We start from the raw sequence: 15,632 nt of genomic DNA on the forward strand, positions 1-15,632 counted from the left end.
AAATTTTTACATCTAAAAAAGTCTCTATGTTGAATTTTTTTTAATGCTATCTTGGCTGGGTATAGAATTTAAGTTTGACTTTTTTGGCTCTTCAAAGATGCTGCTCTCCTGGCTTTGGCTGTGCGCTGTCAGTCATATCTTCATTTTTTTGAACTTATCTGTCTTTTCTCTTTAATTGTAAGCTTTTCTCTTTATCACTGGTTCTAGGTCATTTGATTATGTGCCTTGCTGTCCTCATATGGAGCTCCTTGAGTTGGTTGGATCTGTGATATTATGGTTCTCATGAAATTTTATTGGGTTGCTTAAAGTTTTCTCTCAGTTCCCTGAGGATCTTTTCATTTTTCCAGACTTACTTTTCTGTATTTCATCTTGAATAGTGTCTATGGCTGTGTCAAGTTTATAAGTCTTTTCTTCAGCATTTCTAATCTACCAGCAAAAGGACATACAGTGATTGTCCTTCTGGTTCTGCACCCTAGTCCTCCAGTTCACCTGCACAGAGGTGACTGGTGTTTCCAGTTTACTGGACTTTCTTCTAGAGATTATGCAGGTATTAACAACACCCCACAGATACTTAATCCTCCCCACCTCCTGCAGTAGCACATTGCTTTCCCTTTTCAGGGTATTTGTTTCCACATTGAGATGGTACATTCCTTTCAATGACTATATAATATTTCTCCTGTGCCTGCATCCTTATTTGTCATGGCCTTAGGCTTTAGGTTACTACTTTTTTTTAAACAGGGAATTATTTTAAAGTCTATTTGTCAAGGGAGAATTTAGACTTGTTAATAGAAGAAGCCTCCATTTTAATAGTTTTACCCCCTGTCCTCTCATGAGTTCCATATGTATTTATTCTCACAAGATTAGTTCCTGGTTTACCTTTGTCATGTCACAATGTATTGGATCATGTTTTATGCTGGGTAAAAGGTCTCGTCACCCGGCTCTGCATTCACTCGATCGCTCTCATTATGTTAAGCATATTTGGTTTTCCAGTTATTTCATGATGTTGGGGAGAGACGGAACCAGCTGCCAGTCTCCCTTTCCAGCTCTTCTTGATCATCTTTCATCCATTTCCTCATCAAACACTGTGAGCTAATGACGGTGTTGGCAGCACGCAGCGGGCAACCTGAAAAGGTGTGAAGGACTGTCCTTGTCCTCAAGGGATTTGTCCTCTAAGATGCGTCCTGGGGCTTGGTAGGGGAAGCTCTTCGCATTCTCTTCCAGGGCTTCCACGGTGAGGCAGGGGGCCGTCCTTGGCAGGAGAGGAAGAGCGGATGGGCCACTGTGTGAGTTTCAGTCTCTCCTGGGGACCACAGTGCGTCCATGCTCTGCCCTGAGTGTGATGTCCACGCCTGCGGCATGGTGCTGGGTGTGGAAGGCAGCCGCCCTGTGTGCAAGACGCACATCCTCCTCACACCACATCACCCGGCTCTGTGCCTGGTACTCGGTGTTCAGGACACTTACCTGCTGCTGGGGTCTCAACATGGGACCGGATCGAGCAAACTCCAGGCTGAACAGACAGGCTGAGCGTAAGGAGCCACAGTGCCTTGACGTCCCCTGGCTGCCAAATGCAGAGAGCAGGCGTGTGCACCTAACACATCTCTGGCACTTAGTGGGTCTTCAAGAAATGCATGAGACAAGGAGAGACTGAGGTGCTGTGAGGCAGCAGGAGTTTAGCTGCAGGTAGAGGAGAAATGAGCCCAGGGCCCTGTTGTCATGCCTGGTCCCCTCTCGACCCTTCTCCTGCTCTGCATTGTCCGTTTCCGTCCTCCAGAATGTCAGTTCGCTGCTAAGCAGACTCCTGATCCACCGAGCGCTACTCTTGGGTAAGGCTGGATGGCTGCAGTAAGAGCTGAGTCATTCTTTGAAAACAAAGCGTCTATTTATGTTTCTGATTGAGACGGTATTCCAGAACTTTTTGTCGTTGATAAAACTGCGTCTGTATTTTGGAAATATCCATCATCTGTGCACCTTTTAGCAGACGTGGGGACGGGCTCTCCCTCAGCTTCTGGGGGCAGGGTGCTGGCAGCGAGTCTGGCACCTGCCTCAGAAGGGAGGCTGCCCAGGACTTGGTCAGCCATGTGGTGGCAAAGCAGGCCTTCCTCCTCTCCCCCTTGACTCTGGTTTTCATCCACGTTATCTTCTTTTTAGAGCCTCAGACATAGGTTAGGCTTCTTTCCTACTTGGCTCTCCTATGTGTGCTATATTCTACTTCCGTTTCCTCTAACACTGAGACTTTCTCCAGGACAAATGAGATGCACAGGCACACAGGCCCCCAGTGAGCAGCCCCCGAGCCTGCGAGGGGCAGGGTCTCACCTGAGGGGTGGGAGGCTTCGTCTCCCAACTGGGGGCCAAGCCAGTCCTTCTCCCCCTCCCGCCCCGTGCAGATCTAGGATCTGAGTAACAGACGTCCCACCGACTTGTAGTAAATGAGGTGTGTAAGGAAGCGCTGAATTCTTGTGGTAGTCACCTGTGCACAAATATTTACATCCTGGCATGCTTTTCTACACTCTCAGAACAGACAGAAATGGCCCTAGGAAATGCATTTTGAAGTGTTGATGTGAAACTAGGGCAGTTTTTTAAAAAACAGCTGGTCCCAGGCACCTGCTTGGCAGGGGCTCTCATTAGGAGCGATCAGCAGGGGCGAGCACCTCAGGAGCACCATGTGTGTGTGACTCCATTCAGGAGCGGGTCCGCCCCGGGGGCGGCTGGAGGGAGACTCGGAGACACATCCAGATGCCACTGAGGATCTGCTGTACAGCTGCCCATTCAAGTGTCTTTGGCTATGTGGATGCAGACGGGAACTGAGCCTCCTGACACTTTCTAGATTTAATGATCTTTGCATTTGTCTCTATTTGCCAAAGTAAAATGGCTTTAATTTCTAATTATTAAAAAAAAAGTCATTGAAGACAATTAAAGTAATTCAGATGGTTCAAACTCAGAACATAAACAGTACTTAGAACCCCAGCACTCAGAGAAATGAGACTGAGTGAAAACTAATTTGGGGGAAACTTTCCTTTGGCATTGGTACAGACTGGTGGGCCCACATGCCTTTTCAACAGAAATCAAGTTCCTTGACAGCTACTGCATGTGCACATAATTTAAAGGAAATTCTGGGGTGCGCTGACTGAAAACATTGGCCCCAGGGTCTCCTGGAAATGCTGGGGTTCTCTGCAGGGTGAGATGATGCCAGGACCCACAGCTATGGGCTTGGTTGGATTGTGTGTCCTGTGCATGCAGGCGGTTCTGTGTGGATGGGGAAGGGGCTGTGTCTACAGGGGCACGGCTGTGCGGAGCACTGGGGGCTGGCTGGCTGGCTGACTGGCGGTGTCTGGAGCCTCCCACAGAGTCTGGAGAGCCTCACACACTGCTGTGAACGTGGTCTTCACCCAGCCCTACACTCCACACTCCATTCTGGAGGGTTTTTTTTTTTTTTTTAACTGAGAGCTAAATCATTCCCTGAACGGCTGGATATTAACCCAGCCATGTTCGTGTTAACCTTTATTTAACAAATGCCCTTAGGTTAATTACTGCACCATGGCCAGCCTCCTGTGTACACACGTCTTCACAGATTCTTACAACAAATATTCATCAAGTACCTAGAATGTTCTGGGAGCGGATTCCAGCCTCGAGGGGTCTTGGGCTGCTTGGGGGATTGATGACGAGCATGTTTTGGAAAAGAGGAAAGGTCACTGCGGATTGAAGGGAGTGGAAGGACGCTCTGGTCAGGAATAAGGCATGGCGAAGGGCCTTGGGACGGGCTGGCCTGGAGCCACCCTGGGAAGGTGCCAGCTGTGCCAGTCATGCCAGCCGGCAGCCGTGAGTGGCAGGAGAATAGCGTGCGCTGCTGGGTAAGTGCAGTGATGGTCCTTCAGTGACGGTGCTGATGATGGGGAGGTAGAGAGGAGAGGCCAGGAGCAGATTTCCTGTTGAGCCCATGACCAGCTGGGTTTAGGTCTGTGGCAACGGTGCGGCTCCAGCATGGACCTGCGGGAGTGGACAGTTAGGCATGGGACACTACACAGGTGTGCTGGCTTCTGCTGCTCTAACACACACAAGCCCCCTGCCTGGCAGTGGGCCAGCCGGTGGGGAGTCGGTGTGCTCAGCTGGGATTTCCACCCGGGGTCTCCAGGGCTGAATCAACCTGCCAGGCAGGCTGGCCCCAGGAGAGAATCTGCATCCAGGCTCTGTCTGGCCATTGGAAGAATCTTGCTTCTTGAAGTTGCAGGATTGGGGGCCGGAGTGTGAATCAACCCTCTGCCCAGTGTCTCCTCCCTGTATAAGCTACCCCCCGTTAGGGCTCCGTCGCCATCTCAGTCGTCACATTGGCTCTCACAGCATCACAGTGTGGTGTTCAAGTCACCCACATGTCACTAACGGTGGCCCCAACTGCAGGATGACACAAGGAGACTCAGGCACTGAACATGGAAGGGCAGGGTGACTGGCGCCGGGTGGTGGTACCGCAGGCACCAGGGAGGGACGTGGGCTTCTGTTCTCTCTGCAGGCACAGGTGTCCACTGGGGGGGGCTTGAGAAGTACCCCGTGGATAAAGGAGCTGCTGAGGCCCATCACTGTCCTTGAGAAAAGCCAATCAAGAGCCCTGGTGGGGGAGGGAGGGGGTGGGAGACCTTCAGCACTGGTGGAATAACCGGCTGATCACAGCCCCAGTCGCTTCCCCTGAGACTTCGAAGGGCCTTCACAGCGCCTGGTGCCTCCTTGGTGGCAGCCCTTGGACCATCTGCCTGGCAGTGGGATTGGCACAGGGCCTGGAGCCCCTCAGACTCCAAGTCACTGAGGACGAGGCTGCAATGACCACCTGGCAGCCTGGTCTTTTCCACCCACGCTTCCCAGGGTTTCCATTCACGCAGCAGAGGGTTAACGTGTCCCCCTGCTCGCCGTCCTGGACTTGTTCTACTCAGATCTCCAGCACAGACTCATTACAGCTCACCATTAAGGCCCATTAGTTGCTGCATCCTGGTTTCTTCCCAAGGGAGAGGACTTTTGTTCTCCGTTGTTGAAGCAGCACAGAGTCGGCACTGGGGGTCAGATAGGTGGGCCCGGGGCAGTCAGGCAGATGGGCAGAGGGATGGGTAGTTCCCCTTCCAGACGGGGCACAGGGTGGCTACGTGGTGGTGGGGAGGCCTGATGGGTGGCGATGGTAGGAAGGCTGTTCTCACCGTCCTCAGGGACACAGCCTGGAATGGAGGTGGCCGGTGCTCAGACCAAGGCAGGCAGAGACCACAGGGTCACCAGAATCAGCTGGAGTTGTGCGGGTTGGCGGTGCCGGGCTGCCCCTGCCCTCAGGGCTGACCTGGGAGGAGCCCGTGGAGGTGTGGCCAGCAGCTGTGCCACTGTGGGCCTTGCTGGCGTAGGCTCTCCTGCCTGTGCTGAGATGCGCATGCGCATCTGCCTGCACCCCTGCAGGACCAGCAGCTCCCCTTCCCTTTGCCAACTAGCCTCCGTTTCCATCACAGGAACGCTAACAGAGGCAGAAGCGCGACAGCCCCGAAAGTCCTACCGCCATGCTGGCTGCAGGAGGGGTGCATGGGCCTCTCTCAGTGTCCCCGAGGACCCTCATGCGCCTGGCCCTGGCTCACTGTGCAGCCTTCGCCCCTGTGGAGGGTTTGACGTGGCATCGTCCTCCAAGGCCCTGGTGCCGCAGCGTGGGGTGCGGAGGGTGGCGAGGTCCAGGGGTCCCCAAGTGAAGGTTAGGCGGAGGTCAGGGGCGGCAAAGCCTGCGACCCCTGGCAGCGCCAGGGCAGGCGGCTGGACTCCTGGGCCTCAGGGGAGGTGGTCGCGGAGATGGTGCTTTCTGGTTTCTAAACAGAATACTTGGAGAAAGGAAGCGGGCCACGTCTGTGCTCTGTCCCGTGCCTCCTGCCCGCGTGGCCCTGCGCCTAGTTCCTCCAGCGCAGATGTGTCTTCCCCGCAGCTCTGTGCAGTCGGCGCCTCCCCAGCCTGCAGGTGGGGAAACTGAGGCTCAGCCATCACTCAGCCCGCCTGGCTGAGAGGCTGGTCGGAGTCCCAACAGGCTGCCTCTGAAGGCCGAGCCGCCACAGCTGCGTGTCTGACGTTCCCTTCTCCTCTCTGGCTTGCCCCACATCCATTTTCTTTTAGCCATTCTAGGATCCATGGACTCTCATGGATCTTCTTCAGTCAAGCTGATTCTGCTCTGACCAGCTTTAGGGGAACAGCTCAGGCTGTGGGTATGTACCCAGCAGCCACAGGTGCCGTCTTGATGTGGCAGGGAGAAGTCACCTTGTTCCACCCCAGGGCCTTTGCACCAGTTCCTCCTGTGCCTAGAATGTTCTGCCACATCCACACCTTTGCTCTCGGCCCTGAACTCAGATCTCTCCTCTGAGGGAAGGCTGTTCAGAGACCACAGACCAGGTCACCATGTCCCTGTGGTCCTTCTCCCCTGTGTTGCTGCCTGCATGACCCTGGGCCCTCTCTGGCCTCCTGCCAGCTGCTCTCGGTGCTGGCCTGCCTCCCTCTGCTGTGGGGCGTCTCTGGCTCATCATGGAGCCCTGGCACCCGGTTGTGGGTCACAGGGCCTACAGTGGGCTTGCCAGGTTGGGTGCTAGACTGAGTGATGACTTAGCCTTTTTTCTCTGATGATCCCGGGAGGACAGATCCCCCAGGAGCAGGCTCGTTCTGCCCAAAGGACACTAGTCTGAGATGCGCCAGCGCAGAAGTGGCGGGTGTCCAGAGGAGCAGCCTGCGTGCCCTTTGCTCTTGCAGACCCCTGGCTTCCTCCCCACTGTGATGAAAAGAGCCCTGTTCCCACTTGCTTCCTCCTCGAGTGGGCCATGAATCTGTGCGCCCTGTCCTTGCCTGCATCCTCTCCGCTGCTCGAGGTGCTGAGGAAGATGAAGGTGCAGAGTGAAGCACCAGTCCTGCTTCCGCCCTGGCAGGCCAGGGCCTGGGATCGTCCTGTGAGGGTGGCCCCACCTGCCCAGGCTGCAGCTCCGCTGCCTCAACAGCCCCCTTCAGACAGGATGTGCCCCTGTGGCTCCTGGTCTGCTCTCAGAAGCATGTAGATTCTGCCACGGGGAGGCGAAAGCACAGCAGGCACAGATAGTAACCTGCAGGCTCCAGGCTGGGCACCTGCAGGAGAGCCATGCTCCAGGGGTCTCTGTGGACAGGGACACTGGACTGATGGCTCTAGGGACCTGGATGTGATTGTGGCCCTCCGAGGAGCCCTTTCCCCAGCACGGGGGGCTCCGGGCGGGAAGAAAAGTGCACGTTGTCTTTGCTCAGAATCCGTAGCTCTGTTCCTCCTCTGTGAGCCACTGACTTTTTTTTTTCCCAGAGAAAAGCCCCCGGCTCCACGCTATATATGGAATCCAATTCATTACACTGAAAAAAACACAAATTGTTTTCTCACCAATGTTGTACTTCCTTATTGTAAAAATCTCCAATTATACAAATTGAATCTTTGATGCATATGCTAACAAATGTAAATTGTACGGGGATGAAATTACTCAAAAGATCCTGTTGACAGTCCCCCCTCGCAATGCAGAGCGAGATGGTTGCCCACAGGGACAGAGACTTCACCCCAGCAGAGCAAACAGGGCAGGTGCAGGAGCCAGCCCAGGCTGCTGCAGCCCATCACGCCAAGGCAGGTGGGCTGGTCACCTGGTCACTCGCCCAGCCACGTCACCTCATCGCACACACACACCCCCAGGCAGTGCACAGATCACCAGCCTTCCACTGGGGATGCAGTGTTGATTTCTTAGAAACTGGCTGTTGCCAAACACCTGAACCAGGGGATGCCCAGGGAAAGACCACCAGGGAGACAAAGGCCTGCGACCGCCAGGCTCCCGTTAAACCATGTCCATTGTGTGGAAGGGACTTGCTTTCCAGCCCCTCTGGTCCCTGCAGATGAGTTCTCAGGTGAACTAGGGAGGAGAGAGGATGCCCCCGGGCTTCTCAGCTGCGTCCTCACCCGCATAGACAAGGTGGGCTAGCTTGCTAGCCTTCAAAGGAAGGAGAAGGAGCAGGACAGGGTTCGGGGCTCTCCACGGAGCAGGGTCTCTGTTGGTCTGCGCATTCTCCAACAGCAGCACCCTGCAGGAGGCCTTCCTTGCTCAGCACCCAAGGTCTACCACAGAAGTGCAGGCAGAAGCGCGTTTGAAGAGGGTGATGTGGACAGGGAGGCCGGGCACCCCAGGTGCAGCTCAGGCAGCTGGAGGTGGGGCTGGGAGCTCAGGGTTGGTACAGAGCCTAGAGCATCGGACATTTGGAAATTAAGAAGAGCCGGTAATCTTCTTTCTTACCTGTAGTGCCTCAAGTTCTAGAAGTTGGAGTCCAATACGATTGTGAACAAAGACATCACCAGGGCTGGAGCTAAGCAGGGCAGTTTGCAACCTCCGGGTCAGAGCAGAGACCCTGGCCTCCTCTTCCATGCGCGCTCCTCAGCAGTGAGCCCGTGCTGGGGTTAGCGGGCTCTACCTGTGTGCATGGCAGGCAAGGTGTGGGCAGCAGAATGGCGGAGTTCAGGCCCGTGTGTGTGCTCGGGGGGCACAAAGCATCTTGCACCACTTTCTCAGCTGCTGGCCACCTGGAAAGGCTCTAGTGACCATGGCTTTCAATTCAACTCCCCAAACAGGGATAAAGCAGTTGGTTCGCACAATAAATGGCTAAAGGCTCAGAAAGAGACGGCTGGCTCCAGCGAGTGGGGCCGGGCCCCTGTCAGGAGAAGTTCCGCGTGACGGGCTCTGGAGGTTGTAACCGTGCTGAGTGTCTGGAACCATCGTCCTGTCTGTCTCACCTACCGACTCCTGACGGCAGAATGCTAACTTCCACCGGACTCGAGGCGGAGGAAGGCAGCTTCAGGTGACCCACCCGAGCCGACCTGGCTCTCAGGGAAGGGACTCTGCCTGGGGTGGTCGCCACAATAAAGCCCCAGTCAGAGATTAGAAACCATCTTTTGGAAAAGTACCAGTGCATTCAAAAAGCAAACAACCATGCAACGTGCCCATCTTGGACCCACAGAGACCTTCAGCTCTTGCTGCCAACAGGCCAGGGGAGCTAGTTCTGAACTAATCAGGCGATCACATATCTTCTGGGGCCCTCGGATGTTTTGTTTGCAAATAACAGAAAACTCAAATGGGCTTAGAGAGGAAAAGAGTTTATGGTCCACCTCATTGGCACGTTAGAGCTGGTCAGGCTTTGGGTACAGACCCGTCCTGCATTCAGGTGGACGTTCTTACCCATCCATATCACCGTCTGCGAGTTTTCTCCAGATTGCACCAAAGGCACAGATTGGCATGAGGGCTGGAGGCTGAACCCCAGGGTGTTTTTGGTTGGGTCTGATTTTATGTGTTTTTATTACTTTTAAAATTTACTTTGACATTAAATATGATTTGCTCGTGAAAGGATGAGACACCTTTGCTCTGATCTACAAAAACCAAGAGAGGATCACTTGGTGTTTCACATGTCAGATGCACCAACTGCCACCATTTTGGTGACTATCATTTTGTCTCTTCTTAAATGTTTATTGTGGCTTTTTATTTATCTGGGATCATAAATACTCACTGGCCATCTTAATGTGTGCATTTCCATGTAACTTTTAGTCAGTATAGGACAAGTTGTGCTGCAGTTACAAATAAGCCCCAATATTAGTAGCTCAAATGTGAATTTCTTGATCATGCAGGTTTTTGTGTAAGTGCTTAGTGGGGACTCTCCAGAGAGGAGCTCTTCTGAGCTCTGACCCTGTGTCTGGGTTGTGTGTTGTGTGGTCTTCATCTAGAGCAGATGGTTTCTGAGGTCAACATGGGAGGAAGAGTGGAAGTCACAGGCAGACAATTCAAGGGCCAGAAGTGGAGTTGGCTCTTACCACCCCTGTCCATTTCATTGACTGAAACTCATCACATGACCTCACCCAAGTCGCAGGGGTCGCAGTAAAAGGTACATTTGCTGAGATTCCCAGAAGAGGACGTGGTAGAGGTGGCAGCCACACTAAATCCTCAGATGTCTGCTGGGAGTTGGATGCTGTGGTCTTCCTTGTATTCATGCTGGCTTATTAATTGAGAAGAACTCTGCTTCCAAGGTGTGTCTGCTTGGGGGGCATCGGGACCCTTGCTGGTGCACATTGACATCTGCCTACCCCTGACTCTCCCAGATAGGACAGATTCCCAGATGTGGGATTGATAAAGATCAGAGCTGCAGTATGTTGAATGACTGGGTGTGTTTGGTCCAACCCGTTCTCATGCCCTGAGAGCACAGCCTGATGCCAGCGGTTGTGCAAAGGCCCTGGGATCTCCAAGACAGCTCCCGCCCACCAGGAGTGAGCTCACTGGCACCTCTAGTGACTGGAGGACAAACTCCAACAAATTAGTTTCACAATTTTGTCTAAGTGAGTCGTTGCCCAGTGGTAATGGAGCTCAGGGCTGAAGAGTTCAGGAAGGATCACAGAGCAGAGAGCTGCCGAGGCCTGGCTGCCTGGTACAGCTCACTGTGCACGTCTGTGGAACCAGTGGGTCTCCTCCTTGGTCCTGAGCCAGGGAGTGACACGGTCCCGAGTTGATGTTCCAGTCCTGTCCTCCAAAAGCAATTAGGAGCAGAATTTTCCAAGGCACAGGCACCCCAATGCTTTAATTCTGCACCCCTCTAGAAGATATTGAGGTTGGAAGGGTTTGTAAACAAGCGCAGAAGCTGCAAGTGAATAAAGAAAGCTTCAAGTCAGTTGGGAGAGCCGTAGGCACCACCTGGGCATGCCATGCAGACATGCCTTCCCTCCCTGAGTGCAGACACCTGTCAGGAGCATCCACTGCAGGTGCCTGGGATGCTCTGGGGACGCAGAGGGGACAGAAATGTTGAGATGCCCCAAAACTTTATTCTAGTATTGGAAACAGATACAGAGTTAGAAAAATGCATTGATAATTAATTTGAGGTGATAATTTGATAATTAAGGGACAGTCAAAATTGCTCTAAATGCTTAGGAGAGTAGTCTTGAGCAAAGGGACCATCCTCCCGAGCGAATTCTCTTTTTAAGGAGTCTTAAGGAATATGTAGGAATCTTGCGAATTGAAGAGGGAGATGAAATGTCACACAGGCCTGGAAATAGCATGTGTAAAAGATCTGGGGTAGGAAGGGGTCACTAGAAAGAAAAATGAACAAACAGCATGGTAGACAGCAGAGGGCTGAGTGAGGAGTGTGTGGAAGGTCATCGGATCTGAAGGAGGCTTTTTGAATTTCTCCCAAGCTGGGGAAGCTGAATATTTTTGAGGGATTTCCAGCCAAGCAGACAAGATCATATTTGCCATTAGAAGAAACAAAAATTCACTGTTGCATTGAATAGTTACTGGGAGGACCTGGAAGGGCACTGAGTGGCACCCCAGGCAGCGTGGGGAGGAGCAGGCAGATGGAAGAGGGTTGGCGGGGCAGCGGATGGAAGGAAAGGGGGCGGCCAGGAGGAGCCTCAGCTTTCCGCCCTCGACTAAGTGAACACTGGGGAAGGAGCAGCTGCAGATCACGGGTGGCTTTGGGGAGCCAGCAAGATGTCCAAATGGAGCTGGTGCTTAGGCTGCAGGATCCAAGGGTCTGGAGCTTGGTGGCAGGATTTTGGCTGAGGATCTGAAGCTTTGAGTCACTGGCATATAGATGGCATTTGAAACCACAAATACATAGTCAGAACAAACTAAATTGGCAACCTTTGAGCAAAGAGCCCCCTGCAAAAGCCTCGGATTCAAACGGGAGAAGACGCTTCCCAGCGGGTTTCTATTCCGTACCGGGTGCCACCGTCCCACAGACCCTGTTTGCGTTTGAAATGACGACAGGCCCTGTGTGCTGTGAACCCGGGTTCGTCTGAAGCGCTTGTGTGATGTGAAAACTTCAAGGCTGTTTTATAGTCACGAAGGACGAACTGGAGAGCAAAATGGAGGGGGCTGAACTCTCTGTTTTCATGATAACTGCTGCAGACGATTGCCTGTAGCTCGTGTCTGCCATCGTGGGACCTGGTGGGCCTGGAGCAGCAGCTTCCGACAGAGAAGTGATCCAGCAGGACCCAGAGCAGGAGAGACAGTGACCTCCAACCGGAGGGGAAGCAGCCAGCCTGTCTTTTGACACCCCAGGGGGAGCGGACGTCGGGCTGGGTGGGTGGCTGACCAGTGACCAGCAGGCTAGGTTTTGTTTATTCTCACACCGAGTGGAATTATTCCCTAGAGCATGAGTTACTTTTTCTTTTTAAAGTTTCATTTTTAATTGTGGTAAAACAAATCTAATAAAATTCCCTTTCGGGACCATTTCTAAGGGTGTATCCCTGACGCTGGGAATACTCACGGCATGGAGCCCGCCTACCACCCCAGTCTCCAGCTTGCAAATCGCAGCCCCGTCCCCACACCTCCCCAGGCTGGTCGCTGGCCACAGCTCTGCTTTCCCTGCATGACTTTGAAAACCTGGGGCATCTTGCATAGGGAAGGAGTGGCCACGTAAATGTGGAATGATACCTGTGGGCTGGTTTGTCCCCCAGGGGTTTGTTGTTTGATTTTGGGGCCAGGACACCTGGCATGAGACGTGAGCACCATCAGGTATCCCAGAGGACAGTGCCAGGTGTTGATGCCATGACGTGTAGCAGAGCTCACAACCCGCCCGCTGACCCTTGGGGGCCGCAGCTCCTGCCGCCCTGCGCCCCTACAGCCACCTCCCACCCTCGGTCTTTGTGAGTCCGTTTGAGAGACCTCATGCCTGGGACCCCACAGTACCTGTCGCTATGCCGAGGGATGTGAACCTGTGCAGATGGACACACCCAGGTTCATGATTCTACTCAGACTGCAAATCAGACTAAAGCAACATCATGGGTATTTGGGGTTGTAGTGTCACCATCCTAGGGATTCATTGTCTCCATTCAGCCAAGAATCCAAGAGCAGGACACAGAGATAGCAAGCAAGCAGCGGGTGTGTGGCACAGCAGCGGAGATCCAGGCAGACTTCTCTGAGGAGAAGGGCAGAGCCAGGAGTTGGAGGGGAGCCTTGGCCTGCTCTCCCCTGGTCTCTGGAACCCCCTCCTCTCCTGGTCTCCCCACCATCCATGCGCTCCTCACTGTTATCAATTGGTGCCCTCGGGGTCCACACATCTGTTTGGTTTTCCTATCGGGCCCCCCATTACGGAAGGGTCTGTCTGCTGGGGTCCAGCTCCTATCCAGAGTGCTTTCTCACCAGGAGACCCTCTGCAGGCTCCTGTTCTGGCCCCGCCCCGGCCCCCTGCCTGGCCATCCTGCCTGGCTGCCAAGGCCCTTCTGCACCTCCCTCAGTAGGTGAGTCTGGGTACACTAGGGAATTTTCCCCATGTTTTAGGGGGACATGGTAGGACTCTGCACTCAATACTGACTCTGTTTTCTTTCTTTTCAAATTCAAATTCGTAAGCTAATGACAGGGTGCTAGAGGAACTACCCTTTCCTCCCCAATAAAAGGCAGAAGGTAACTGGTACCCCGCGGCCAGCCATGAGCGTTGGTGACTTCCTCTCGCTTTCTTTTCCCCTGAAACCTTCCCCGTGTGTTGGGCACGAGGGGCTGCTGCTCCTGGCTCTGCCGGGCCTTGTAGGCCAAAGTGGCCCTCCTAGCAGCTGGTCGCGCAGCAGGCTGGTCTGGAAACATCCCCAGGGGCCAGGTCAGAGTCCAGTCTTCAAAACTGTAACAGCATGTTCCTTACCAAGTACAACTCGGACATGCGTTAAGGCCTCCACGTGCCTGTTTGTGAACAAGGGACGTGCAGAGGTGGCACAGCTGCCCGGGGAGACTCGAGGAGTGGGGTCCATGGGAGCCACTTGCCGGAGGAGTGCTGGACTGAGTCTGCTGGGTCAGCGGCACCCTGGCTAAGGTCCACGGGTGTTGAGCCCTAACGGCTGGTGGGCACGGTGCTCCCGAGTGTGGACTCCAAGTCAATGGTAGGCAACTCTCCGAGGTAGCTGCAGCATCCTCGGGGGAATCTGCTCAAGGTGACTGGAGGACGGAGTCCCCTCCGGCTTCGTGTTCGAGTTCAGGTTAGAATTTCTTCCTCCACATTATCACTCCAGAGAGACAGCTGGTGCCTGTGGCCTGTGCATGAGACTAGTGGGGGCATCCCGACCCGTTTTGCTAATTCCTAAATGCATCACATGCAGCCTTGGTCCCCGCGCAAGCGTGGCTGAAATGCCTCTCCAGTCTCAAGGTCCTGGTGAAGACCGGCTGTGGTTGAGGGTGGAGCGGCTGTCCTGGGCAGCCCGTGGGATCCTGCAGGCTCCTTAAGTATGAAGTGCTTCAGTTTTAAACTTACTCTTTTGGAACTTTCTGGCTACCCATTGGGTTCCTTGGTGTCTGGCCTCAGCTAAGGGGAGGGCGCTCCTTTGCTTTGCTCCCTGGACCTGCGCCGTGGCCACTGTGCACCTGGCATCTGCTGTGGTCCGTCTTCTCACCTGCCCAGCTGAGGGGTCCAGATCTCCTTGCTCCTAATGGTCTCCTCACCAGGCCCCATGACTCCAGGGGCACAGGGACTCTCCTCTCTTCCTTCGGGGTCTCAGGGCTCTGAGGGGTGTGGCCTCAGTTTCTCACGGTTCCTGACCTGGCAGCCAGAGGTACCTACTGCTATCTTGCCGTGTGGAATGGGGCACTCTGATAGTTTCTGAGACCTTAGATTCTACATAAAAATGTAGGTGTAGGTGCTGCTTTGGGGCTCCCAGCACATCCAGGATGGTGGCCGGGGAGGGAAGATTCTGTCTCTTCTATGCCCAAACTTCCCTTGGAGGTTATTGGCAGGTTGGCTGGGGAGCTGCCCCTTCTGAGTTTCTTTCGGGCATTGACTTTTCTTGTTCTTCTTTTCCTATTTCTTCCTCTTCCTCCAACCAGAGAATCAGTCATCCGTCAGTACACAGAGGGCATGGGTTCTAGGATCGTCCTGTGGGTACCGAAATTCATGTCCAAAGAATGGCGTGGTATTTGCCTAACACCTACACAGTCCTCCTCTCAGACGCATTAGTCATCTCTGGACAACTTGTGATACCTGAAACAAAGCAAACCCAATGTATGGTGGGTGGGCTGTGATGTTCAGGAGCAGCCCGAGGAAGAATCTGTCCTGGCTCAGCCGTGGTAACCACCTTGAGGGGGAGGCTCAAAGGAGCGCCCCAGGGGCTGAGGACCTGGCGGGCAGGGAGGGGGCAGGTGGGTGTGCCCACCACAGCCCCATTCCCTTCATTTGGCATTATGGGAATTCAAGGTTTAGTTGTTTTGAAATTCCTGTAACTTCCCCCACATATTTTCTGTTGGAGGTTGGTTGAATCTGCCTGCCTGAAGCCTGAGGATGCGGAGGGCCAGGTCTGCTCTCCAATGCTGGAATGATGCCCGTAGCTTTGGGAACCTCTTGTGTGGGACTGGGTGGGCTTTTGACTTTTAAGTATCAGAAGCCCAGGGTTTGCCTTTGCTCTTGAGATTTGCGTTGTGAAGTGAGGAGCATTTGAGACTGGGGGAGGGGCATCAGGAGGAGCAAAACAATAAAAGGTTTGGGCATAAAGAAAGGAATTACGGGGGGATTGCTTCGTGCCTGAGAGGTCCCAGCATAGCCCACACGGGGCTCCGTGTGCAGGCGTATCGCTTCAGATGCCAAGTGCAGATGTCCTTTGTGTCACAGAAACATGCCGGAAATGTGACATTTCAATTTCA

The sequence above is a fragment of the Sciurus carolinensis genome, unplaced genomic scaffold (genome assembly GCF_902686445.1).
Source record: "Sciurus carolinensis unplaced genomic scaffold, mSciCar1.2, whole genome shotgun sequence".
Classification (NCBI taxonomy): domain Eukaryota; kingdom Metazoa; phylum Chordata; class Mammalia; order Rodentia; family Sciuridae; genus Sciurus; species Sciurus carolinensis.